This window comes from Neopelma chrysocephalum, unplaced genomic scaffold (assembly GCF_003984885.1).
Source record: "Neopelma chrysocephalum unplaced genomic scaffold, ASM398488v2 Primary Assembly neopelma1_147, whole genome shotgun sequence".
Taxonomy (NCBI): Eukaryota; Metazoa; Chordata; class Aves; order Passeriformes; family Pipridae; genus Neopelma; species Neopelma chrysocephalum.
In genome coordinates this window covers 12942984-12970105 of record NW_020897809.1, presented here as the reverse complement: position 1 = coordinate 12970105, position 27122 = coordinate 12942984, and the positions used below count along the sequence as shown (strand labels likewise).

General features: G+C 44.3%; 1 protein-coding gene and 1 long non-coding RNA gene across 7 annotated transcripts in view; both read left to right on the top strand.

Moving 5' to 3' along the window:
* Nucleotides 1-6879: 6879 nt before the first annotated feature.
* Nucleotides 6880-11558, top strand: LOC113976118. The gene is made up of 4 exons (XR_003537003.1): nt 6880-6955; nt 7062-7251; nt 7716-7905; nt 11188-11558. It is a non-coding gene; the product is annotated as an uncharacterized LOC113976118 (long non-coding RNA).
* A 1481-nt stretch (nt 11559-13039) lies between these two features.
* FAM19A4 (family with sequence similarity 19 member A4, C-C motif chemokine like) overlaps nt 13040-27122 on the top strand; it is an 80264-nt gene continuing 66181 nt past the window's right edge. For 2 of the 6 annotated variants that reach the window (XM_027700968.1, XM_027700974.1), the window contains exons 1-3: nt 13040-14479; nt 14663-14726; nt 15245-15435. The gene's annotated coding sequence lies outside the window, so the exon portion shown is untranslated. Of the gene's footprint in view, nt 14480-14662; nt 14727-15244; nt 15436-21370; nt 21451-21935; nt 22073-27122 lie in introns of those variants that run through there. The other 4 variants (XM_027700969.1, XM_027700973.1, XM_027700972.1 and 1 more) reach the window with 4 other exon arrangements.

Genomic DNA, 27122 nt, shown 5'->3' with positions numbered 1-27122 from the left:
GCAGCTAATGAGGAGCTGCTCTTTCAAGTGATCACTAAAACAAATGGTTGAACATATGCATGGAGGAGAGGCTGCAGGGACTTAATCCAAGGGCAAAATATCCTGCCAACGTTCACCAGTTTCAGCAAATTTGAGTGCAGCATCAACAGTTGATGGCCAGCACATTATTCAGCCTTTATGGCTTAATATTGCTGGGATGAAAATACTGGTTTTGTTGATTAACTTTACAAATAGTCACAAAATTATCTTGGCAGCAGAACAGGCTTGGTTGGATTAATGGGGTTTTGCCAATGAATCCTGAGAGAGTTTGGACAACAGCAAAGATCTGGCTTGTGGCTTTCTTCCAGAGGGTCTGGGCCATCTCTGTCTGGAAGCTGGAATTTGAAGGAATCCACGTGATTTTTTGGGCCACTTGTTCTTTAGGCAGGATATAGCTCTGGATTATGTTTTCCTAACAGACTATGGAAATCTTGTTCCTTGCTATTTCTGATTTTTGTTTGTTTGTTTTGCTCTCTCCAGTTTACCCAAGTTTAGAGTCTGTTTTTAACTGGCACATTGGCATCAGTGTGATGAATTTCATTTTGGGACTTCACAAAATGTTGCCAATCTTGAACACTTATGGGATTGCCTGTGTATCATGTACAGTGTAAACTGGGGGCTGGATTTGAAATAAAAAATAATTTATGGATGCACGTGGTGTCTTTCCTTTTTACTTCAGAAGGCTTCAAGGTGTAATTTCAGGTTTTTTCTTTGACAAGTTCTGTGGAAGTTGGGTAAGTGTGAGAAATGGTTTGTCATGGGAAGGTGGCAAATCAGGATTATTAATCTTAAGAGTACAATTATAAATATTAAAGTAATAAATTTTTAAAAGCAATTAAATAATAATAGAATTATTTAATTTTTGCTGTTAATCTTACCAGTACCATTAATGAGATAACTCAGGGTTTAGAATGTTTCTTAATCTTGTATTTTTTTAAGGAGAAAAACGGAAAGAAATGTTCTCCTTGAGAGCTTTTTGTGTGCTCAGAAGGGTAAAATGTTTGATTTCAACATTGAGTAATTGTTTCAATTTGCAGTGTTTGCCTTAAGTTGCGCTCTTACTTTCTCTGAACACACATTTCTCATGGATTGGGCTTTTTGTCTGAAATAAATGAACTGCTATTAAATACTCTCCAGCTTTGGCCCTGAAATGGTCACAGAAGCTGGTTTTTTTGGTGTTCATTCATGAATTCTCCTTGTTCTGGCCGGGGTGGTTGCCACAGTTGGATAGAGCTGACAGCACATTCACAGATGTATAGTTTAGTTGGCTGTTGTCCTCTCTTAGAAAAATGAAGTATTTTTATAATATAAAAATATAATATAAATACAAAATAACCTTTTTATATAAATAAAATACAGTAATCTATAAATATACATAATATTAACTATTTCAGTTATTACCATTGTCTTCTGGATAAGTGAATAAAACTCAAAAATAAATTGCAAACTGTATCTTAATTTCATTTATATTTTCTTGGTTTCCCTTCCTCTTCCAATCATTCCATGGCAAATCAAAAAGGAGAAGTAGCAAAAAGGAAAAATGACACTGTTACAGAGAATAAATTTACTTTGAATATGTATAACTTCTACAATGGCATTGTTCTTTACCGTGGGTATTTTTTAAAAATCAGATCTGGTTTGGGCACTTAGAAAAGTGTTTATTAATGTAGTACATAAAGTCTATAAAGCTTTTGAGTAGTGGGTGACAAATCAATTGTCTGGAGCTCAGCTTCCCCCATCACTTTGGAACAAAGCAGTGTCAGGAATATTAATTCTGGTTGCCAGGTCTTTGAGCGTTGGATTTGTTGAAAATTGAAGAAAAGATGACGTTCAGTCATGATTTGAAAAGCAAAAGTTCAGCATGCATCTGTTATTTTCCAGTTTGTCCTGATAATAATGTCGCTGTCGAATACAAAATGCTCTCAGTAAAGACAACATATGGGAAAAAATGAACTCTTACCAAACCAGACATCACTGGTACAGCCTGGGGAAAAGGGGGCTCAGGGGGGACCTTCTGGCTCTCTGCAACTCCCTGACAGGAGAGGGGAGCCAGGCGGGAGTTGGGCTCTGCTCCCAGGGAACAAGCGACAGGATGAGAGGAAATGGTCTCAAGTTGCACCAGAAGAGGTTTATATTGGATATTGGGGAAAGTTTCCTCGCCTAAATAGTTGTCAAGCACTGGCACAGCCTGCCCAGGGAAGTGGTGGAGTCACCATCCCTGGGGGTATTTAAAAGACGCGTAGATGTGGCACTTGGAGACGTTTTAGTGGTGGCCTTGGCAGTGCTGGGTTAAAGGTTGGACTCAGTGACCTAAAAGGCCTTTTCTAACCTGAATAATTCTCTGGTTCCATGCTGGTTAACACCAATTTAGCACCTGAAATCTGCTTTCTGTGCTCACGTGCTCCCTGGCGGTGTTTCAGCGAATCTTTCAGGAGAGCCCACTGGCACCCAGTGCCCTGCTGGGAGGTGACAGCCCGGTGTCCTGCTGCTCCCAGGGGTCCCTGCAGACTGGAAATGCCTTTTGCCTCGGAGGGACACCCGATTTCCAGGTAAGGCAGGCGAGCGTTCACCACCTATTGTGGCAGAGTGCAGTAGGTGTCACTAGAGCCCTTTCCAACGTTCGAGGGGAATCTCATTTCAGATGCAGAAGCCGCTCACCGAGGAGCACAACAAAGCGACTGCTCCTGCAGTCACGATTTTGTTTTCCACCTTCCTGTTTGCAGAAGGAAATACCTGCAAAAGAAATCAACGCAGGGAGATTTTAGCTTTTAGCCCAGGATGATTCAGATGCCATAATATTGGTATATTTTTCCCCAGGTTTTCTTTAAGCAACTTAGTTGGTGTTAGAAAATAATTTCAGTTCACTAAAAATTTTCAGTTAATCTTTTGTAGCAAAATGCTGCTTCTCATTTTGTTCTAAAAGCACTTTTTACTGAATTGTCACTGTTTAGTAGTTAATGAAATTCCTGTTTTGCTGCAAAATCTTGATTTCCACTTAGGCAACACATTACCCAGTCATGCCATATATCCTGCACCTTCCTCTACCTAATTACTTGTCCCATGTAGTGCACTGTGGGGGGTGTGTGTGTGTGTGCATGTGCACCTGGTGTCATGAGAATATAAACCACTGACACTTGGAAAACAATTAGAAAATACTGGAAAATGGTGGAGTTGTTATTCTGTTTATATAAAAAAAGCAATTACCATGAAGACATTTGCTTTTTAAAGAAAAACAGGTTGGTTTTGTAGATTTCCCCCTTTCCAAACTACTTCCACAGTTGGTCTTCAAAAAGGGAGTTTATTGACTTCTCTTTGCAGCTTTGGGAAGCTTTGAGCAGACTCAGGGAGGGCTGTGGTGTCTGGCCTTGTTCCTGCACATTGGTTAAAGCCAGTGGAGATGATTTCCATGCCTCACATCTGATCCACAGCTTTCAACAGCTGAGCAAAGTAAAAATAAGCTTTAAATGTTAATATAGGGTAGTAATTGTTTGAACTGTTGTGCAAGAAGGGTGGAAAGCAGGCGAGTTTTGCGATATGATGGAAGCACTGAAGGAGGGCAGATGTGATGCAAGAGCAATACATCCATCCTCAGCTTTGATGGCTGAAATGGGTTGAATCAGGGCTCTTTGGTGTCCCCATGTGTGAAGAAACCTCAAAACCATCATTTTGCTTTCAATGGTGCAGGGTGAGGACAGTGAAGGTCAATAACCAACTGGTACAACTTGGCATCTCTCTGCCATTCTCCACAGATCTGTGTCAGGTGAGGAACTTGGACAGATCCTGAACGTTCAGGGAAGTGTGGGCAGCTCTGGTGGAGACCGCAGCAGGTGTTATCCCTGTTAGACATTTGATTTTTTTGCATCTTGGAGGTAATTAAAATGCTCATCATAGTGATGTGTCAGGTGTGGTAACCTGCCCTGGTGCTTGGGATGTGCAGGAGGCGGCTGTGCCCGGAGTGGGGAGGGATGGTCACTCTGGTCAGAGCTCTGTGAGGATCCTGGCACCAGTAAGAGGTCAGTGGTGACCACTCTGGACATCATTCATTACCCCATCAAGGGCTCTGAGCATCCATCAGCACAAAGGCGTGTGTGCCGAGCTGACAGCTCCGAATTGTTTCCTCACCAATTACCGCGCCGGAGCCTTGATAGCGTAATGAAATGTGCCTCCTACCTATCACTTCATCTTTGTCAAACTGACTGGGTGTTCTTAGTTTGTTATGACTGGGAGAACTTCAGCGGCGTCAGAAAAATAAGCCAGGCTGTCTCTGGTGTGAAAGGCTTAAAGACGGGGTGGATGCTGTTAAATAAAAATGCCTCAGTCCAGATGAAAATGTACATGGAAAAAAAACCCTCACAGACCAGCTGAGCCCTCTCAGCTCTGTCATCTTTTGGGACCCAGTGGGGGATGAGAAAAGTAAGAACTTTTCTTTTGCTAGACGTCTTTATACTTAGTAAAGTATTCAGCCTTTCTTATAATTTATTCATTGTGGTCTAGCATAGTCTAAAATATCAAACCTTCCCCCTCTGTCCTTTTACATACGCATTTTTGATGCCTCTTAATTCATTATTTAAGCAGCCTGCGTTCTGCTTTACAAAATACCCTCCTCCCCAGTGCCTTAATGTTACCAGTTATTTGTGTATCCATGTCAGTGGCAATCCAGCAGGGAAGGGGCAGGGTGGGTGGGATGCTGATCCTCCAGCCCTCGCCTCCTGTGCCCACACCAGCTCTCCTGCTTGGTGAGGAGCAGAGGGCTTGGCAGCAAAAGGAATTGGGCAGCCAGAGCTCGAGTGCTGCAGCTCCAGCAAAGCACTCAAATGTGTGCTGAAGTGATGCTTGAATGTGTGTTGTTTTGAAGCCAGGGAGCTCTTCTGAGAGAGAAAGTGGCTCAGGGGCACTTTAGAGAATGGGACACTGCAGCTCTCAGCACCCAGACGGTTGGGTGGAACCCCTGCTCCTGCTGGGACCTGGAATCCCACTCCTGGTACTCCATGAAAATCCATTTCACCGTCACAGCCCATCCTGCAGCAGCAGCTGAGTTAGCGTGGGTGAGATGCAGGGGATCCCTTTGGTGGAAGTGCACCTGGAGCACAAAGTATTCCCCGTCTCGTCATTAATTACAAAGTTGGGTGACTGTCAACAGGAGCATTTGCGGCTGAGAGACGTGTCTGCACATTGCGAAGCCTGAGCGATGCTTTGATTGGAATTCTTGCAGCAATCTGTTTGCTCCCTGGGTATGGTGCTTGGACCTCTGCCAGATGTGCCATTCCACCCCCCCCAGATTCCATGTGCAGCGTCTGCATCCGGGAACGGGGAGTTCGGAAAGCATCATGGTCGTAGCCCTGCTTTTCCCTAACAAAAGAGAACGGGATAGTTGGTTCAATGCAGAATATTAAACCCCTTAATTTAACAACAACAACAAAAGGTTAAGTAAATTGAGAGGAACACAACTGTTCCAAACCTCCTGCTTATGCCCTTGGTTGCAGAACTGCCCTGGATATTATCAATTGAGTGTTTTTAACATTCCAACCAAAGAAAAAGTTGGGACTATTTGACCTGTTAATGCGTTCAAATAACCTGTTAATGCTTCAAAGAAAACATTTCTGAATGTTGTGTAGTAAATCAGTCTTTGCTTACTTAATAGCCACAATGTTTTCCTTTTGAGTTAGGAACTCATGAGAAAGCCTAGGACTGAAAACCAAAACTGACAGCTTTCTGGTCATTTAATGTAAGTTGCATTCTGTTGATCATATTTGAGAGCATTTAATATTAGCTTTGTGCAACAGCATCAGTTGAGGATGTTGTTGTCACTTTGGGGACAACAGGAGGAAGCACAATCCCTGTTTGCCTGGCAGGAGCTTGTTCTCAGCAGAAGGGACTTGGCTGAGGACATCTCAGATCCCACTGACTCAGCACGTGGCTAAATATTTTTACCTTATGTTTTAAAAAAACAAACAATTTTGCTTATTTCCAGGGCTTTTGGGGTTTGCCCTCTCCTGACCAAATAATGTTTACTTGTTCTCATATTTACTTTCTCCCAGCTCTCCAATATCATATTTGCACAGTCGATACTCCTCTGCTGGCAGATTATTTTTAATAGAGCGGTTTATTAAAGCATCTTTCATGACAATATTTGCATTGCAATGCACATCAGAGCACTGCTGTGTGAGAAAGGTTACTCCTCAATGCAGCAGTACAGTGACCTGCTTATCAAATTTTATGCTTGGAACATTTAGATGAGGAAGGATAAAAAGGAATGTGACTGTGGATCCTGTGTAGATCCTCGTGCAAATCCCACCATGGGTGAAGTCTTGCTGGACATTGACTTGCTGTGAGGCAAGTACAGCATGTTCCATGCAGCTTTTTTTGTCCCCCAGCTTATCTTTCCATCACTTTTTAAATTCTGGTCATCTACATTCTTCTATTTTAAAAATTTTGTTTCTTTTTTCTCTTTATGAGGAAGACATCTCAAGTTTCTCTCCCTGGAGGCAAGTGTCAATTTACATCCAGTGTATTCAGTTACTCTGGGAGTTAATCAGGCCCAGACTGCTTCTTTTTGGTGGTTTTTTTTTTTTTTTTTTTTTTTTTGTTATGCTTTGAATTTTTGCCATCAATTTGAGATATAAGACTCAGATGGGGTCTTGTAGCACTGCCCTTACTGAAATCCACAACTCGCCCCTCCTGGGATTTCAGTGGCACTGAGATTGTGTCAGAGGTGGGGTCTGATGTCACTGAACATGGAGACACTTCTCCTTCCAGCCACTCTCCCAGCCAGCACTCCACAGAGAAAAGTTCTGGCAGGGCTGTTGTAGGCAGCTCCAGTTAATTTTGTTCTTTTTCACTATTAATTATTATTGGAAACAATTTCCAGTGAATTTAAATCCTCATGTCTATGCAGTAGGGCTGCGTCGTGCTCTGGGTGTGTTTATTTTTCTGTGTGTCTGCTCATGCAGATTTCCTGAGCCCCTGGAGTTTTCTTAGCTTCTCTCTGGTATTTGACATTTATTCTTTGTGTGCTTTTCCAGCTCATTAATTTATTAAACATCAACGGTGATGCAGTTCTTTGATCCTCTTAAAAATTAACCACCTACGCCTGTATCTTAACCAGTTCTTGAGCCATGGAAATATAACCTCTCTCCTGGACACTTCAGCTCATCAACAAACCCTTGCCAGCGCCTTTTCCTGAGAAATTTTCAAATATCATATGATTTATATGTGAGTTTCCCTTATTATTTTTCAGATTTGCATGTGGAAAGGTGCAGTTTTCTCTACAGAAATACGTTGTTCACCAAGGTGTGTGTAACTTACTGACTTCTCAAAATAATCGACTTCCTCAGCAAGTTAAAAAAAGTCATGACAGGGAAATGGATTTGTCTTGAGCATTTCTTAAAGAAGGGGGACACCTGATGTGAATGGGAAGGGATCTCTGTGCTAGAGGCTCAATTGCTCTCTCCTTGCAGAGCTTTTGGGTGAAGCCACCTGGCCCTGAGAATTTGCACTTTCTCCTGTGCTGCTGACTCAGGAGATGCTGCACCTCCCTTCTTTCAGAAACCCCTGGGTGTCCCCCATGCCAAGTCCAGGGTCTGAATATCCTCCTTTACAGGACTGCTTGATTCCTGTCCATGTTCCCAAATGGTTGTGGTTTGGTTTTTTTTTTGGTGTGTGCTCTCTTCCTATAGGAGATAAAATACTTCACTACAATGCCCCACAGCCCCTAAAACCAGATGGTCCAGGCAGAGTTCACTGCTGAACTTTGTTCCCCTGGAGATGGGAGCTTCCCTCCCTGGAAGGAGCCCTTCCAAAAGCCTCCTCCGAGTTGCTAAGAAACAGCTTGTCACTGTGGCATGGGCTGTAATCGGTTGTGTACAGGTAATTAGAAGTCACTCCTGCTTTATTATTAACCGTTTGTTGATTTTTCTTTTTCTTTTAAATAATTTTCCTCTCCGTCCCCGGAGCGTTCAACGCTCCTGGTACATCTGCATCAATTATGCATCGTCGGTGTGATTTTTCTTCCTGTGGAAACTTGGCTTCCAGAGGCTCTTTGTGGTGCTCCAGCCATGACCTAAACCCTCCTTTGCTGAATAATTCCTACCGAGACAACACAGTTTCCCCGCTGTGTTTTCCACGCTGCCGTGTTTCAGCAAGGCAAATAAATCAGGCTGTCTCCTGCCACCGGGCAGCCTTGTTTGCTCAATTTTGCTGTTCCATTTCTTGCTTTATTGAATAAGCATGTATTTATGTACCTTGTGTCCTCTTCCTGCCTGCCCATTTTTTATTGAACTTCTCCATCGGCCGCGCAGTTGGGTTTTCCTGACAGGGTTTTGGATCTTAAAATGCTATTTCTTCAGACCAGCTGTCACTTCTGTCCTAACCTTGTCCCATGAGGTCCCCTGTGCATCGCTTACGTGTCTAGCTCTGCCTGCCTGATCTAAGTGCCCCTTCACCTTCTCCTCAGCTCTTTTAGTTTTAATACCTTGTACATGAAATTTTGATTTTCCCTCTTCTCTTTAATTAAGAGAATTTTTGACACTATCCAAAAACCAGCACCCACACAATGAGCTTCCCTCACAGCCCTTGTGCTTGAGCTCCTCTTTGTGCTGGTACCTTCCACAGGCAGTGCTGAGCCCGCATCTCCCCAGAGACCAGCAGGGAGATGCTGCTGCACCAGCCCCAGTCTTAAATCTCATCCCCAGTAATAGAAACAGTCTCCAGCCACAGACTGAGGGGGTTATTTTCACACGCCTCAGCCTGCAATGGAGCCGTAGCTGCAGCTTCCAGGGCAGCTCACGGTGGTTCTGAGGGAATCTCGTGCTCAAACACCTGGCAGCAGCTGGGGAGAGATGTGAGTGCATCCCCACACTGGGGATCTGCTCCCTCCTCATGGGATGTTATCCCCCACCTAACGGGTTCAGAATCCAGGACTGAAGAGGAAGGTTTTTGTGCTGAATCACCAGTTTGGGAATGTGCCACTTGGCAGGATTTCCCCCTATCCCAGATCCCATTTCTCTCAGGAGAGCACTATGGAGCTTTGGGGATGTGGGGTGAAAGAAAACCTTTCCCCTAATGGCTCATATTTCTGCTTAGTGACCACCTGCCAAATTTGATGCCAGGAGATGCTGAGATCTGTAGGGCTGAAAGTTGGTGTCTAATGAAGGGACTTCAGGAAACGAATGAGGTTTATATATCCCGCGCAGCCGAACGCGGGGATGTTATTTATAGCTGCTCACTTGCACCATAAGCACCTGTAGACTTTATTCTTCAGCCTCTCAGTGGAATCACAAATGACAGAAAGAGCTGAAGATGTAATGACCCTTGAGGCAGGAGAAATTATTTACCAAACCGTAGATAAGGCAACAGATCTCTCCTGCACTGTGTTTAGGGCATCCAATCTATTGCAGATGTTACCATAGTCATGCTGTTTAATTTAAAATTGCCCTGCCTTCCTTGTGTCTCAAATTCTTTTCTTGGGAAACTAAATCCTTTCATAACCTAAATGCAGCGGAGGAGATGAAAGCTGCTGGGCTGGGGATGTATATGGCCATTCCAAGGGAGCTCTATATAATTGTTTTTTAAAAGGACATGCTTGCTCTATTTTTTTTCTTTTTTTGGTCTGGTTCATCCTGGTTTTGTTGTTTGTGATATGTTTTCTGTCATATGCTCCTTGTCTAGCAATGAAAAGTTACCAGGATTAAAAGCCTTTGTTAATTTATAACAGGCATGGTAAGAGCTCTTCTCATTTTACTGACTCTGCAACCTCTGTAGCAGATATAATACAGGGATTATAAAGGAGTGGTTACCATTGTTTTTCTGGAATAATTTTCTTTGTGCATGGGTCAAAAGGATAAGGATTAACAATACTATTAGGCATTGGAGACAGTAGCCCCGTCTGTTTGCCTCTAGCTTTTAAAATCTGTCTCTTAACAGGGCAGGTGACTCTGAAGTAGAAGACTTGCCACTGTCTTGAACTGAACATAGTCCCTATCCCCAAAAAACTCTTTCACTTCAGACAATCTCTCCCCATCAAACACCCAATAGGTCTTTGCTGAAATTGGGGAAGGATCCCAGCTTCATCTGAGTGTGAGGAGACTGATTTATACTTGCAAGACTTTAAATGATTGGTCCCAAATTTTTGTATGTGCTTTCAGCTGCAATGCCGAGCAGGGAGCTGTGTAAATCTCTCCAGTGTGAACTTTACTTATCACTTATCAATCGCATGTGAGACCTAATTTTAGTTTTCCCTCTTCTGAGGCAAGGTTTTGGAAACACTCAATGTCAAACACATGCAGCTGGAGGTGGTCCTGGGGATTATTTTCACTTTTTGCAGGTCTCTGGTGAGACCCACAGTGTAAGAGAAGCCATTTACCCACAGGTGCTGGATTGTTCTTCCTGGTGCTGCAATCAAAGCTGTCAAGGAAAATGATCTATGTGCCATAGCTTGATTATACTTGCCCTGAGATACTTCTACGCTAAAGGATTTTCAGGTTTTAATCAGTCTGCATTAACTGTGGTGCTCTTGTAGTTGATCAAGGAAAGAAAGCAACTGTTGATTGTACTAAAAGCATTAAGTGACCTCTGCTAATTAAAAGATAATGTCAGTGCAACTGAGTGGAGTGCCTGGGTCCTTAGCCTTTTAGGGAGACATTAAATGAAAATCAAAGAGTTTGTGGGAAATAAATGTGGTAAAGGTAAGAGACTTGTTTGTGGAAATAGCAGGTCATGTTGGAGTAAAAGATATTTAATCCATTAATGATAGCTAATATGCCAGAGAACCAGCAATTTGTTGAAAAAGAATAAGCTTCCTCCCCAGTTGTGGAATGTCTTCACTTACTCTGCCTTGACTGGAGCGTTTTGGTTGGGAAGCCTATGATGTAGTGGATCCACTGTGTCCCTCTCTTGTCCATAAATAAACTAAATGTGTTTCCTCACAAATGCATGTCACCTTTTAAATGACCCAGACGTTCAGTGTTAAGCTCTGTGTTCAGTAATCATGTAGTCAGTGTCTACAAATGCAGTCTTACTTGCCTTTTTTCATTAATCTTGGTGTCTGGGAGAGAAAACAAGACAGGTGGAATAACTATGTACGAGCACATCCCTTGCTCCTTGGAGAATACAGGTGGTAAACATTATCTTCTGCTTTCTATATTTATATAGATGCAGAATGAAAGCCCTTTGGACAGAGAAGCAATGGCACAAATTCTGTGAGAAATCACCTGAAGATGCTACATACCCATGTCCTCTGAGGAGCCCTGGTGGACACAGTGGTGTTGGAGGAGACACTGAAGCAGTCGGTAAAAGTGTGGTATAATTTTTCAGGTTTGCATCTCACCCTTTGACTCCTTCCTCTGTGAGAAGAAACAGAAGGAAGGACAGTTAAAATATTTTTTTTTTCCCACATGGAAGAAGTTAAATCCCATGTGGGAATATAGAGGGGAACATAATGGTTCAAAATGTGGTGTTGAGAATGAGGTTGACTCCATGCATAAAGCAGAGGCTTCATGGGGAGGAGAGGGGAGGTGTCTGCTTCTCTTCAGATTAAAAGAAATGTTCTGGAAGCCGAAGGTAATCTCTTCCCAGGCAGTTTGTAACTGAGCTTCACAGCTGCCAAATTGCATTTGATCACATTCAGCATCTCTAGCTGAGGAGGCTGCAGGGTGAGGAGCAGCACGTCACGGGGTGTGAAGGCGTCTGAGCCAGCCCTGGCTGTGGTCTCTGTCAGAGCTCCATCCAAGGCATCTTCCCAGGCAGAATATGCCTGATTTGCCACCATCCCAAAAGCTATAGGACAAGGTGGGCTGAGCCTCTGTGGTGCTGCTGATCTTTTGGCCAGGAAACCAGTGCTGGGATGAGCTTGTGAGCTACAGGCCCAGCTGCTACCACTGATGGTGCTGCAGCATCTGTGCCCTTCATCCCATCCCTGTGGGTAGGAGATCCCATCCCTGTGGATAGGATCCCTTTGCTGACCCCTCCTGCCCCTGTGCCAAGTGTGCAGGGCCATCAGGCTGCAGGGGCACACCCTGTGCATCACTGCATGACAGTCATAGAATCAGAGAATGAACTGTAGTATCACTGAATGGTTTGGGTTGTTCCATCTTGTTCCAACCCACCCTGCCATGGGCAGGGTCACCTTCCACTAGACCAGGTTGCTCAGAGCCCCCTCCAGCCTGGCCTTGAACACTTCCAGGGATGGGGCAGCCACAGCTCTTCTGGGCAACAAGAGTCAATATTCACCTCGGGAAGGGCAGCTCTGTCATTGTCTCTGACAAACACAGCCTGGGCTGCTCCGCACCGACCACCCCAGGCTGCCTGGAGCAGGAGGTGGGAGCAGCTCCCCATTTGGCTGTGTCGGGAAGTGGGAGGCACGGATCTGGTATTGCAGGGAGAGCAGCAGCACCACTGCCTGGTCAGCCCCCTGCCTGCAAGCTGGGAGAGCATCATTTCGGGCCCAGGGGTTTCCTGTCAGGCAAAAGAGGGGGAAATTTTCAAACAGAAAATAGTGATATTTTTCAGTGCCAGCCACCCGCCTTACAAAAAATATTGCACACCTGAAAGGAAATCCAAATGGGACATTTTGACATAAATATCCCTTTTGTAGAAGCCTTCCTCCCACCCCTCCTGCTATTTGGCAACAGAAAGTTACATCTTCTTATGTGAAACCTGAAGAATTTTCACATTGGAAACTTTCAACTTTGAAAAAATGCCCCTTCTTTCTCCCTTAGCACTGAATTTCGTGGAATCCACCCCTTTGTTGTACTGAGGTCTCAGCAGTGCCTGATGCCTCATTTCTCGCTGTTTTACAATAAACTCTTACTGTCAGTGTTTTTTAAAGAGCAATGTGTACACCTGAAGGTATTTTAAAGAAACTATTTAAAAGGTTATAAAAAATAAAATAAATACTTGGCATCAAGATTCTTGGAGTGCATGATGAATATTTTAATAGTTAAAAATCCAGCCAGAGAGAAATGAAAGGATTTAGTGCTCTAAATAAAACTCTTTGTGGGTTTTAATGTGCAAAAATGGACAACAATGGCTTTAAAACCTCTCCACAAATACTTACATCTATGCCCTGGTACACTCTGTGTATCTTATATCCGTAGTCAGTAATGGTCTGTTATGTCTTTTTAGATGCTGAGGGAAGGCATTACACCATTTTTCTCCTCTAGGACATTGAATAACAACCTTTAGGTTTTGAGCAGAGAGTTTGGACCTGTGGGAAGACAGTCATGGACGTGAAGCCTCTTCATTCTCAGAGTTTTTGTATCCTGTAATGGAAAGGAAAACCAGAGGGAGGGGAGTGGGAGATCTGGGAGGTGATCATTCCCACACAGAGCAGCTCAGGCAGCATAAATTGTGGAAAGCTCTGTGCTCACATAACTTCTAATTGTCTTGTGGCTGCAGTAAGTTTCAGACCAACAATGGGATAATGTTTGGTTGTATCACTGCTTAACGTCTCCATTTCTTTCTCTCACACACACGTCCCAACACAGCTGGAAGAAAAGAAGCTTTTTGTAATATCAGCTATGACAGAGGTGAAGAATTGTTTGAGTTCTTATTTGTGTAACTGGTCAACTCACTAGCCAAGAAAACCTTTTTTTTTTTTTTAATTAACCAAATGTATTAGTGTCCATGAAACGTGTATTTCTGTAATTATTTCTGTAAAATAATATCTTTTGCCTGAGCAAGAGCCCTCCAGTCCTGCTGTAAGGTTGTCTTTCTGCAAATCTTCCTGCTAATCGAATCTTCTGTATTTTCTGTCTTGCTTTTGTAGTAACTCCTGTTGCTAAATGTAGTGAATGCAATTGCTAAAGTGATGGTGCCAGTATAAATTATTAAAATTACATGGAGTAATAAAAATGTGTTGTGTATAAAAAGATGCAGAACAAGGCAGTAGGACTCAAGCTTTTAAGTTACTTCAGAAAACTCTCTATATCTATAATATGGACAAACTATACATTAAGCACAGTTGGGTTTTGTCTTTATGTGTTTTCTAAAGCAAAATGTTTGGATGCCATTTTTTTTAGGTTTCCATCTTTCCTTGACGAAAATGAGATTGTGAGAGGTCTTCTCACAGGTTTTTGATAATTTTTGGAAGCATCTTGGGTTGGATGATTAAAAACATAGTGTCTAAAATCATAAGTCACTTCTGAAAATCTATGTGGTTTATTTATAACAAGGAGCACTGAAAAGACTAAACAAAGATCACTTTGTATCAAATATATAAATTCATTAATTTAGTGCATAATGTCTGTTTTCTTTTTATTGAAACAGAGAAGTTCTTGAGAACCAACAAATTAAATAGAGCCTTTGTCACCTACTGGTCCTTTTACTACATATTACTACAAATAATCCATTTGAGTTTTTCCTTTCTTGTAGCAGGCACTCACAGAGTGGATATGGGAAGTGGTATGGAAAGTTGGAAAGAGATGCTAAACAGCACAGATGTAAGGTTGGTGTTGCACAAAAAAAGAGTTCAGTGCATAATCTCAGCCCTTGATGGAGAAGATACGGTGAAATGTTGACTTTAATTGCCATGGGACATAGATTAGCAGATGGTCCCATGGATAGACTGCTATCCATGTCTATAAATAGCGTAAGTTAATTTATGCAAGATCTCTCTTTTCTTTTATAGCTATCTCCCAATGTGTTGATATCTTTCTGGCAAGGAAGTATCCAGCACTGGAGCTGGAATATAGGTCCTGTTTAAAGCCCTGGTATCATGTGATTGTGTTACAGCAAAAAAAGCATCTGATCAAATAGCTCCTGATTGAAAAGACAGGCTGTGACAGCCCGATCTGAATGCACCTTCCTTTCAAAAATAACTTTCGGGTATCTGCAAGTCAGCTGGAATAATGGCTGTGAGAAGTGGGGAAGGCAGCGCGGCTCCGAGCGGGGTCAGGGAGCTTCGTGTGGTTCCTATCTCAGGCTGCTGAGTGGTGTTTTGCTTTGCACATCTCATCTGCCTTCAGCTTCCACCTCCCCACAGCTGGATGAATTTCTTTGCTCGAGGTCTCATTGCCACAAGCTATTTTTCAAAGCTGCTTTTTCTGGCCGGCCCTGCACAGCTTTGCCTGCTTTGTCTCCTTCCTCTCCCGCTGCCAGCACGCTCAGGTTTTGGGGTTGGTCCCCGTGAAGCTGCAGTGCTGGGGGGTGTTTGCCTGGTTTAGGGCAACCACATTAACCCTGTTGGGGTCCTGCTGCTCCTGCCCAGCAGCTCAGTGCTCAGAGGGACCAGCACCTGCTCTCTGCCACCTCTCAGCACAGGATCTGGACCTCGAGTGGCACCGTGGGAACCAGCCACGACTGGAAGAGGTGTTCCAAGGATGAGCTGCTGAAGCTGGTGGAAAACCTTGTGTCTCCAAGTACCCTCAAAGTACACAGGCCAAGCAGCCAAAGCACTCACAGGTAAGTGGCAGAAAGTTTTTGGGCTGTGTTCAGTCTGGATCCCCTGTATCAGGTTTTGCCTCCCTGACACGTAGACCCCTGGGTGCTACAGCTGCTCCTTATCACTGGAGTCCATTTCCCTCTTTACTGGGCTTTCCCAGATATCCCAGGCCATATCTCTCTGTCCATGGTTTCTGTAACGAAAACCTCACTTTTGGGTTCATGTTTTTGGCTTTTCTGTCGTTCAAGAAACCTCACTTTTACAGGCTTGGCTACAACTGTCACCAAGCAATCGGGAAACAGATTCCCATGGATGCCTATGCTTTTGAAGTTTTCTGTGCCATTTGTGCCTTATCCAAAGAACTCTCAGAAAAACCCACTTTTTAAGATATTCATCCATCATTGTGCAAAATTTGGCATTATAAACCAGTTCTCCCTTGCTATTACACAGAATTAGGGAAGTACTGGTAAATAAGAAGTAAGCAAAGAACTTGTCTATGTAAGTACAGGGAGTATTTTAAGACAGAGCACTTTTCTCAACAGGGGTACAGTATCTCCCAGCCCCACAGAAGGGCTGAGCCATCCCTCTGCTCACCACCTGGGCAGGTAAATGAAAACACAACAGAGGACCTGCAGTGACTGACTTTATGTCATTTTGAGCCTGAAGTCGATCAAAACCAGCCACCAGAAACATGCATTGAAAGATCAAGGTCCACATCCTTCTCCATGATAAATCTAAACCCCCATGGTTCAGTAGGGATATTCTGGATTTACCTACATGTAATTTAGAGCAGATTTTGGACCCTGCTCATGAGCATTATGCTTTTCCCTGCAGGAAGGAAGATTGATTCTGACCTTACTTAAACTAAGCAGCTTTAATCGTTCAGTGTGGAAACACCAAGACTGGGCTGGGGGCTGGGGACACAGACATGGGAATCCTATAATCTTTGGTTAAGTTGTAATGAAATTGTCCAGGATGAGAAGGAAACAGATGGATTCTGATTAATTTCTCACAAGTGTAGACCTCAGCATCCGATGCAACATATGTGGTGAGCAAATGTCACTCATGCCTCCAAAGTGCAGAAAAAATCACTATTGTCAGGATATATTCATTGGCATATTGGCTGCTGAACTCCCGAGGGAGTGAGGATGCTGTGCATTACATTTAGTCCTGAATTAAATATTCAGAGGCCGAGATACCTAACCCTTTCCTGTATGCCTCACTGGTTATCACAGTTGAACTTAATGAATTGAAAGAGGGAGGGGAAGGGAGATTTCCTCCCCTCCTTTGTAAATCGTTATTTACTGGGGAAGGAATACCAAGATGGCTTGATATATCTGCTTTACAGGGTTCAGATGACTACCAATATAGCCTGAGTTAGGGAAAATAACGCAGCTTTGAGCTGTAAATGAGCAACTACACAACTTTCATCTCGTATTGATAGAAATCAGAGCCCAGCTCTGTGTTTGTGGAGTTGTTCTGGGTTTTGTCACTTCTGTAATCTATTCCATGTAATTGCATATTTAAAGAAAATGAAGTTCATGTATTGATTTCCACTATATTGTTTAAGGCAGGTAAGATAAGAGGCCAGAGCTACTTTCTCTTGTCTCCACGTAGTCTTAGGAAGTGGAAGGAGCCATGCATGTGAGTAAAGCGAGGCCCCATCTGCGCTGAGGAAAGAGATTCATTACAGCTGACTTGTCCTGTCAGAATTACTGCCCTAGACTGTTTCTCGGAAGAGGATGTCACTAAGATATCTATTAGAGTATTTCAACCACAAACTTGAGAAATGAATATTGAGCAGTGGGTCTCCGGCATAGCTCAGGCTCTGCCCCCATGTACAGCTCCCCCCTCTCAGTCACTCCCTCTGCAAAATCAAGAAATGTGCAGGTTATTGTCTTCTCTTCTAAAAATGAATTCATCATTGGGAAAATGGGAAAAATGGGTAAAAATGAGCTCTCTAACTCACTGTATGTTGAAATTATATCTGTCTTAACTTGCACATTTCCCTCTCCTCCTTTGGCAAACACTGCTCCACTCATATTACGGGTTGATTTGTTTGTTTTAATGATCCCCCTTTTAACAAGGGAATGTGTATTTTTTTTTGTGGGGGAAGCCAAATCATCTCAAAAAGAGTTTTATTTCTGATGGAGGAAAATGTGGTTGATAGGCCCAGGGAAAGTTGGAGATATCCACATTAGCTGCTGTCAGGCACTGGCTGAAGCTCCCTCGCTCTTCCCATGCAGCCCTTTGTTTTGTTCTGAGTGGAAGATGCAGCAAAGCTCAGTAATAGCTGGGACTGTGCTAAAGAGCCCCCAACTGCTGGAGTCATAACCTTTGTTTTAATTAAGACCCCTAGTTTTGGAAAACCTGACCTGAGATTCTTGTTTCCCTTTGTCACCGTTTAATATTGTGACCTGTGCTGGCCTATGGTCCCCTCTCACCTTGTGGAGCACAGCAGTGTTTAGTTTGACTTCATTGCTCATTAGAGACAACTAGTAGTCTCCGTGCTTAAATCTTTAAAAATTATAATAAGACAATGAGACTCATTCCTCAGGAAGCTGATTGCAATTGAGTGTTGGGTCTGCTGAAATTTCTGATTTTTGTTTTTTTGTTTTCCTGAAATGGGTTGTCTCCAACATTTTTCACCTGTTTTTGCCTTAATTATGTACCAGAACTGAGGTAACAATTTGTGCATCTGCAAACTTTTTGAACACAGTACTCTCCTTTGTCAGCTGGAACCTCTCGTTCAGTTTTTCTGGTTTTCCCATGGTTCCTGACAATGCATTACTTACAGGTCCCCCCATTAAGCTGTTGCCAGTGCAATGGGACTAAGTTTGATCATTGCTTATTGCATCAAGGCAAAATAACATAAATCCTCTGTCGCTCTCCAAAGTCACTGAACAAGATCAAACTGTTTCTTTTTTCCTTGTTTTATAACATGCCACTGGAATTTCCTAAAAATGTTACAGTCCCCTTTGCTGTCCTGGAGACTAGAAGCTGTTCTGGGACTCCTTGGCTCATAAAAATGGTGACATTGCAAAGCTACATCAGGATTTTTTGACCCAGCTTGTGTTGCGTGGAAACCTCAGAGTCCCACGATGCCATCCCAGCTAAATACATGGTTTGCTGAACAAACCTGCCCACTGCTTTGCTTGGCAGAGGTTTTTGTGGACAACCAGGAAAGCCTGAAGCCACAAGAAAAGGTGAAGCCAAGGAGAGAGGTGGGAGGTGGACTTATAGGGAAGATAAAATGGTGGGTGTGGAGATTTGTATTAATTAATTGCAAACCTACAGAAAAAAGGAATATTCAACAAGTACAGAAATAGCTGATGACCAAAAATATTTCCCTAACTCAGACAATTGAGAATATACTCAGTCAAGTGAAGCCATTTTCAAGGTGCAGAGTGATGAGGATGGGACCTGAGTGCACGTTGCCTTTGTCTCTTCATCTGAGGCCTCGCACATGAAAGTCCCAATTGCTGCTTCCTGTGTTCAGCAAACCAGTAGAGATATTAAATTGGGGCATAATGATGAATGAAACTGTGGGATGTGTCTTGATTATCCCAGGTTTCTAATGTATAATTGAATTATTTTGGTAAGTGTATTTCAAGCCCTTTGATTTCTGGCCTCTGTTTTTAATTACTCAGCCCCCTCTTGCCCTTGTGCATTATTATGCTGCTCATTAGCATTCAGTGAGACTACAGAAGTTTGACTTCTGAATAAAGTAGCGTACAAAAGAGAAGGGATGCTTTTTATCTTACCACTTAATAATTTAAATGGAACCCTTTTCTTTAATCAATGTTTAATAGTACAATAGTTGTTTATTTAAACTGTGCTTTGCCTAATTTTGCAAACAAAAAAGAGAGGCAGGATAAACATGTTTAGAAATAATAAGCTTTGTAACCGTTTTAATCTCCAAAAGATTTAAAATCTTTCCAGCACTTCTAATGTCGGTTCATCTCAACAAGGCACTAACACGGGCCTTGAATGTATCTGTATCGTTCATGCAGTGTTAAGAAGTACAAGCCTATTTTTTATTTGAGGGAAGCAGAAAACCCTGCTAATTGCAAAACTGAAAGCTACTCAGCAGCGTTAATATTGTTGGCATGACCGCCAGCTGTGATGATTAGGATGTGTGACAGAGGGAGAGATAATTTGATCACAGGCCTGGGGACTAGAAGCTCCCGTGTCCTGCTCCTTCCCAGTACACCTGCAAAGGCAAGGAAAATACAGGTCAGCCCCACAGTGCCCAAGCTTTCTGGGAGGGGGGCCCTACAGGGCACAGTGGATGCCATAAATATGTGTGTCACACCAGGTGGAGGGGATGGGAGCTCAAGCCTGGGCATTGACCTCTCAAAGGAAATAGCTTTATAAGGGGTAAGTAACCAGGTGTGAAGGCTCTGCATCTGTGGTGCTTGTTTTGTGTCATCAGCAAAACGTGGCTTTGGGTGGGGCTTGGACTCTGTGGGCCAACAACTGGGAACCTGAGCCATGGCAAGGTCAGGGGGACCCTCAGAACCCGACATAAAAGAGATGGACTAAAGCATCCGTCCCTCTGCTTGGCTTCCTCATCAGTAAAACACGAATTGATCAGGGATATCCTGAGGATTTAGAGATATCTGGAGACCGCTTTGGAGGCATTAAAACCAGTGAGCATAATATCTGCATTTCAAAGTACTCTTTGGACCTCTTAATTCATTTTGACAGCAACGCTGCACAAGAAATGTGGCTGCCTCCATTGTCTGGATGGGAAAACTGAGACTAAGGGATGGCTGTTGTGGAAGGAAATGTGAGCACAGGACAGCACCAAGCCAGGGAGAGCTGTGAACTCCTGTCCCCTGTGGCTCAGCAGCCCACTAATAAGAGGACCCACAGCTGGTAAACTGCTCCATCTCCACGTACCAGGGGGTGCTGATCCTATGTAATCCCTGTCTGATGTCCTGGCCATCTACTTTCATCAAATTGTACTTCAGGCAGAAAGACCAGACCTTTTTCCTGCTGATTTGTGTCTTCTGTCCTCTAAATCATTCTCTTTCCCATCAGTACATCCAGTTCTCTCCCTTTCCCCCAGATCTACTTCTCGCATTTCTTTATGCAACCTTGGAGTTCCCTCCTCTCTCTGCCTTTTCTGTGTCCCCTTTTCTAGGCTCACTAGAGGTCTGGAGGGGTGTTAAATGCCAGGAGCAGTAGGCAAGAAGGTGACAGCTCCTCATATAAGGAACGAGATGGATATTTGACTGTATCATAACTCTTGTTGATTAAAAGAGCATAGCTGAGTTGTGCTAACATGAGATGAGGGAGAGCTAAGGGGATATGGACCCTTTCTTTCAGGCTAAATGAATTTATCCAGGATGTGAGAGTCTGCTCCTGTATTATTAATTTACAATGAATGGTGGTGTGAAAGCTGCTGAGATTTTTACTGTTTTTTTTTTGCACTGTTTTTCACATGTGCACTAGAGAAGTTGCACAAAGACAACTCGAAAGGCAATACCCAATTCCACAGCAGCAGCCAACGAGTGATTTCCTGTGATGAAAGTAGCCTGCCCTGTTCCACAAGGTATTTTTTTCAGTGGTTCTTCCAATTTAAGGAATGTTTGTCCAGGAGGATGATGATTTGTATCACACCAGGACTTAGGTAATATAGCCGAGATGAACCTACTGTTGCACTGAGCCCTACGGTCACTTACGGTGAGACACTGCCCTCTCTCACAGAAATCGGACTCTATACATATTTAAATTCACGACTCCCACAGAAGCACGTATTTGGGCATCACTGTTTAGGCAAGCACCAGAGCTACAGGAGAAAGTGAGGGTGTGAAGTGAGGTGATAAAGGTTGCACAGAGTCAGCCGCAGAGCAAGAACCAGAATCCGTTTCCCAGTGGCTGCTGGAAAAGCTGTTGAAGTGACCCCGGCTTTGTAGCCAGGGAAACACCATCTTTCATTTTTCCCATTTAAACTAAATTTGTGAAGGCGATGATTTATTGATAACCCGCAGGACTGTGGGGTAGGGACAGCAGCGATCAGACATGCGGTAAGAGGCGGGGGGAGGTTGTGGCCCTGACCCCCCGCACCCTTCTCAAGTTGCGGCTGTCTCCCAAAGATGCTGCGAACTCCAGTCCGGCTGCGAGCTAGAAAACATCTCCTGTCTCTTCCCTCGGCTGAGCAGCGACCACTCGGATGCTGAAATAAGGTCAGGGCTCCGTCAGGCGGCTAAAAACCCGGGCTGAGGGAAGGCTCTGCCTCTGGAAGGCAGCGCGATCTTCCCCGGCAGCATCCCGCTGCCCGGAGCCGAGGAAGGGAGGGAGGGAGGGACTGAAGGAAGGAGGAAGAGAGGGAGGGAGGAGAGGGCACCTCGCCCGAGCAGCGCTGGCTCTGCGCTCGCCGTGCGCGGTGGGGTCAGGTACGGGGGGAGCGGAGGTGGGAGAGGCAGCGAAGCCGTGACACCGCGCTTCCAACCCCGTCTGTGAGGAGGAGGAGGAGTGGGAGGGGAGTTCCAAAGCCACTTTGGGCGATGCGCCGCTACGTGCGGGAGTCTGTGCGGAGAATCCTCCTGGTAGCCTGAACGCCGGGTGCGCTCCCCGCTCCCTCGTGGGTGATTCCCCCTTCCCCGCACCTCGCTCCTGCCTCCGCAGCTCGGACGAGACGGCGGCCAGGTGAGCGGTACCGGGGAGCGGAGCCGGGGGCCGGGAGATGCGGGGCTGGGGCCGGGGATCCCCTCCAGCTGCCCGGGCTGGGGCTCGATGGGGGGCCGGGCCGGAGCTGGGGCTCCCGTCCGGGAGGGGCTGGGCTGTGTCCCCACTGCTGCCGGGGCTGGTGGTCTATTCTGCGCGTCCCGGGCGGGGTGTGTGTGATCCGCGCCGGGGGGGAGGCAGCCGGGAGAAGCATCGCTTCATCTGCCATGTAACTTGTGTTTCGGAGCGCAATTACCGGCAGTGCGGTGGGTTAACAGTGGCTTATCTGTTCCCAAAGAAGCCATGCGGGGCTGGCGGGCTGCCCGGCCGGGGGCAGCGGGATCCCCGGCTCCGGGCACCCCCCGTGCCGCAGGTGTCGGGGGTGTTTGCTCTTCTCGGTAGGTGTGGAGAGAACCCCGCGGGCTGGGCAGGCTCCGGCGCTGGGAGAGTGGCTGTGTGAGTGTCAGTCCGAAACACTCCAAGTACTGATGTTAGAGTTAAATATACCTCTCTACTAGTGTGTCTGCACTCATTTCATTTATTGCCACCGTTATTTTAGTGATGGAGGTGTCGCTAGAAAAGGGACAAGCTTGCTCTGCAAATACCACTCTTTTTTTTTTCCCCTTTATAAAAATGTTTATAGTTTCAGCTACCGATTTTATGGCTCCTGAAATACTTTCATTTCCCAGATCAGTTGGTTTCTCACCACTGGCAATTTCATCTTTCTGAGTGGGAGATCTCGAGGATTTACTTTCTTTTAAAGAGGGCTCCAACAATACCCTCTCCTTTCAGCGAGGCATGTGTTATATCCTGACCCCAGCAACTTCACTTTGACAAAAGAAAAGCTTGAAATAAGCACTTAAGAGACGCGACTTTCCCTGTTTCAACAAGTTGCTTTGTTCTCTGCTCGCGTAATTTCCTCCAAGACGCGCGGTCATTGTCGTTAGTAGATGATGTGGTGATACGTGTGATGTTAAACCTGCAGTCACCGGGGATTAATGCACGGGCATGACATCACCGACAGCCAATGAGGGCATGGGTTTGGACACGTACTGACCCAAACTGTCTTCCAAACTGATGTGGTGATCCTGCCGTGCTCCTAAGGAATAATGCAAGTTTGGTGGTTTCCTAGCATAGTGTGATTGTATTTCCTGGTCTTTAGTCCTCTACTGAGACAGTCACCGTTCATTAAACAGCCTCATGTCTGTAGTTAGTCTGGTTGGTTAAAGGTTTCACTCCTTGGGAAGAGACTGTTGAATATGGCCATATTAGTTCCCTGGCACAGAGAGAGGTAATGTGACTGAGCTGGTTTCTGACAGAGTATAAACAGCCAGAGTTCTCAGCCCTTGTGGCAGGAGAACTACCTGAACAGCATGTTTGAGCACACAGTGGTTTCACCTGTAGTAAGTTGCCTCCTTTGCCTTATTGCTTGGAGTAGAGGATGCTCACGTGGAGGTTGGCACAGGCCCCGTGCCAGGGGAGTGAGGAGGGAAACCGTGCAGCCAGGTGGATGCTGCCGTGGCTGGTGAGGCAGGAGAGCGCGTGTTCCCCGCTGTGGCTCCTGCTGCTCTTCACCCCGGGACCTCAATGCCTCCGTGCTGCCAAGGTCTAGCAGGTCTGAAGCCCTTGGCCTCAGTTCCTGTTCCTTTGCTCTAGGGTTGCTCAGAAACTCAGCTGTCTTGGGTGGCTTTTGCAGAATTGCAACAGATGTTGCCTGGCGTGGTCTGGCTCCTGAAATGTGCATTTCGGAGTTCAGGCTGCCTCTTCTGCCTAATGTTTCCTTAACTGTCGTCATTTGCAGCAGACTCATCCAAGTCCCCTGCAGGTCAGCCAGGGGCTTCCCCACAGGCTGTGCAAGACCCTTTGTGTCACTATCACAAATATTTGCAGACACATCACTTATATTACCTTAAATATTTCCCGTTTGCTAGAATTATTAATGCTGAGAGTAAATTTGTTGCGTACAGACTTCATCCCTCAAGTCTTTTAATATTTTTGGTTGTGATTTGTATGTAGGTACACACACATGTTCTCCTATCAGTGCCATGGCATCGAGCCCTCTACATTGAGGGACCCACACAGAATGTTAGCAACATGACTGACATGCCTCAGAGTTGTGTGTGATCCTTACGCCTTCGTTGCCAATAAGACGTGACAGGATACATCTAATGAATTACCTTTAAATTAGAAAGCAGTAAACAAGCCATTATTGGATTAGAGGAATATTAAAATTAGAAGAACGTTACAGTCTTTTGATATCCTGTGGCACATTTTTACCAGCTAGGAAATGACACGGGTTGCTGCAGAGAGAGAGAGGGTCTCTAGAGAACTGTAATGATTTTCATCTGTGTGAAGTAGATTTTTTTTAATGCTATTACTTAGTGTCTTATGTTTTAGATGATGCTGTAGCAGATTTGTTCCCCCCCCTTCTAGTTTCATATTGATGTTTGATATATTTGTCTGAGTGACTTCGGTGCTTGTGGAAGGTACAGGTTTGATGTACTCTAATAGCTAAAAAGCTCCTAATTATTGAAGAAAAACACAGGCAAAATGAAACAAGAGCCTTGGTGATAGATTTTAGTCCAACACTGAAGAGCCCTCTGCCTTGCCAGGGTGCAGAGATTGTCTGGGTTCATGCCACTTATTCCATGGCCCTTTTCCTCAGCTGCCTAGAGGGCTGCTCCAGCTCTGGTAATTCTGGGATATTATTCTAACTGCATAAAAAGTTTCACACTGACTTTACAGAGACCCCTAAGAACTAGATTAAATCTACCAGTTCTCCTGGTCCTACAGCTCAGGTGCAGGTGTTACCTGGTATTGCTTTCCAGATGTGGCTGCTCTGGATTAGATATGAACTGGCAACTGGTTGCTGGTACGTGTGAGCAGCTCCTGATCTCCCCATGCCAATTTTCTATTAATTGAAGGCCAGCACCTGCTGTCCTCTCTCAGGCAAAGCTGCCCAATTAAGGAGGGGGCTGTGAGTGAAAAAAGCAGAATTTGGCCAGTACTCCTCAAGTGTTACAAAAAAAATGTACATATTTTGTATGTACGTTTGATGGAAAAATATTTGATGAAAAGCAGTTAATTCTCAGGTTCAAGCAAAATAAAGTTTCTTATGAAATCTTAAAATTATTATGTTTATTGCCACCTGTGTTGGCCATTGAAAAAATAAGCTCAATCTAGAACTAAGCTTGAATTTGTGGATACAAAAATTGTTTTTTGTTTGGAATGTTAATCTTTAATAACACCCTAAGACCAATCTTTTATTGTTTTAAACTCACTATCAATATGAATATGATTCAACAAGGTACCTTGGAGTGCTAAGCCTCATTGCAGTCTCCCGAGGAGAGCCTCGAGCATCCTATTTTTTCCTGGATTTTGGAAGCACATTCAGAATAAAGATCTCTCCTATATAAATACTTTTCATCCAAGGTATTGGATTTTCCTTGTCTCACTCTCACAGTTTATGGCCCTGGGACTCCTTGCCCCTTCTCGAGGTCTAGTAGAACTCCTTCAGCATCTCTTTTTCCCTTTGAAAAATGTGATAACCATCATGCAAGCGGTTGCTTTGAAGCGGGTGCCAGCCCTGCAGATCAGAAGATCACAGCACACTTTCACCTGAGGTCAGGCAGCTCGAGCTGGGCTGCTTTGCAGTGGCAAAGCATCCTGAATACTTGCGAGCAGTGGGGATTTCTGTCGGACTGTGCCACTCAAGCCTCTTTGCTATTCTGAAGAGGCTTGTAAGGAGGAACAAAGCACTGCGGATTTCGCCAATTTTCCTCTATTTTATATTTTCCAGCAGTTATTTTGGAAAGGCTGTGAGCTGAAAGGCTGATTTTCTCGGACTTGGTGCAACTATGCCAGAGTAAAGCTCAAACGAGGTATTGGGTATCTCTGTGACTCCAAAGGTGACCTGTTGTTTTTATTGCCCCTTCTGTTGTGTTACAATTTCAGCTGCACTTTACAGGGAACATCTATGGAATGAAAACTCTGGTGGGGTCAGGCCTTTCTACTAGAAGGGTATTTCCCTCTGCACAGCAGTCAGTACAAGTTTTCTCCCTCTCACTTTTAAAGTAACAGTTGTGTTATGTGTGCTGTGAGATATAACAAGGATAAATATATTAAGGGGCAGCAATCCCACCCTTGGTGTTACATGATGGTAAAAGATGGTTAAAGAACTTAGTCCTTGACCCTCGATGCAGAGCTCTTTCCCCTTTCTGTTCTCCAGCCACTTGCCAAGCACAGCTCAGCCATGTGCTGCATCCTTCTGAGCTGAAGGACATGGTCTAACCCAAAACAGCCTGTTTCTGGTTCTGGAAACAATAAACCTTCTCCATATAAAGGAGGGAGCAGAACTCTGGTGCTTTAGCTCTTAAAGCCTTTGCAGGCTTTTTTTTCCTGACCTGCAAGAAGCTGCTAACTAAACCAGAAGCATTTGAGTAATGCCTAGACGTGGATAAACCAATTAACAGGAGTCCTTTCAGCTTTTTAAAACAAATTGCGAATTTCAGGTTCATATTTGCATAATTCAGGTTATTAATCCATGTGTTTGCATTTCCTAAACTGTGTGCCAGATTCCCATTTGGCATGAGTTTGAGTGTTAATCTCAGTGTAAAGGGGAAAAGGTGGAAATTGAGTTGTTGCAGGAAGCACTGAAGGGTTAGTGATTTTTCTTTTTGACAAAATTAAATGAGTTTCTCTCTTTTCTGAGTCATTTCGGTGTCACCTCAGGTATTCAGTGAGAAATTCAGAAACTCTTAATTGATAAGGTACCTCATCTCTCTTATATGAATCTCTGGGATTTATATATATTGCAAGTTAATAAAACTTCCAGCACACATTCTGTGCATGTGTAATTAAGGAGTGACTGCCCCTCGATGTCATTTGCTGTGTTATGTAGATTCCAGTTGTGGGGATGATGGTATTTTATGTTGTCATATAAAAGCAGGAACATCCCTGCATGAGTGAATCTGTTTGAAGGACCAGGCTGTGGCTGGTTTAGTCTAGAGAGCAGTTACCCTCGGATTTCTTT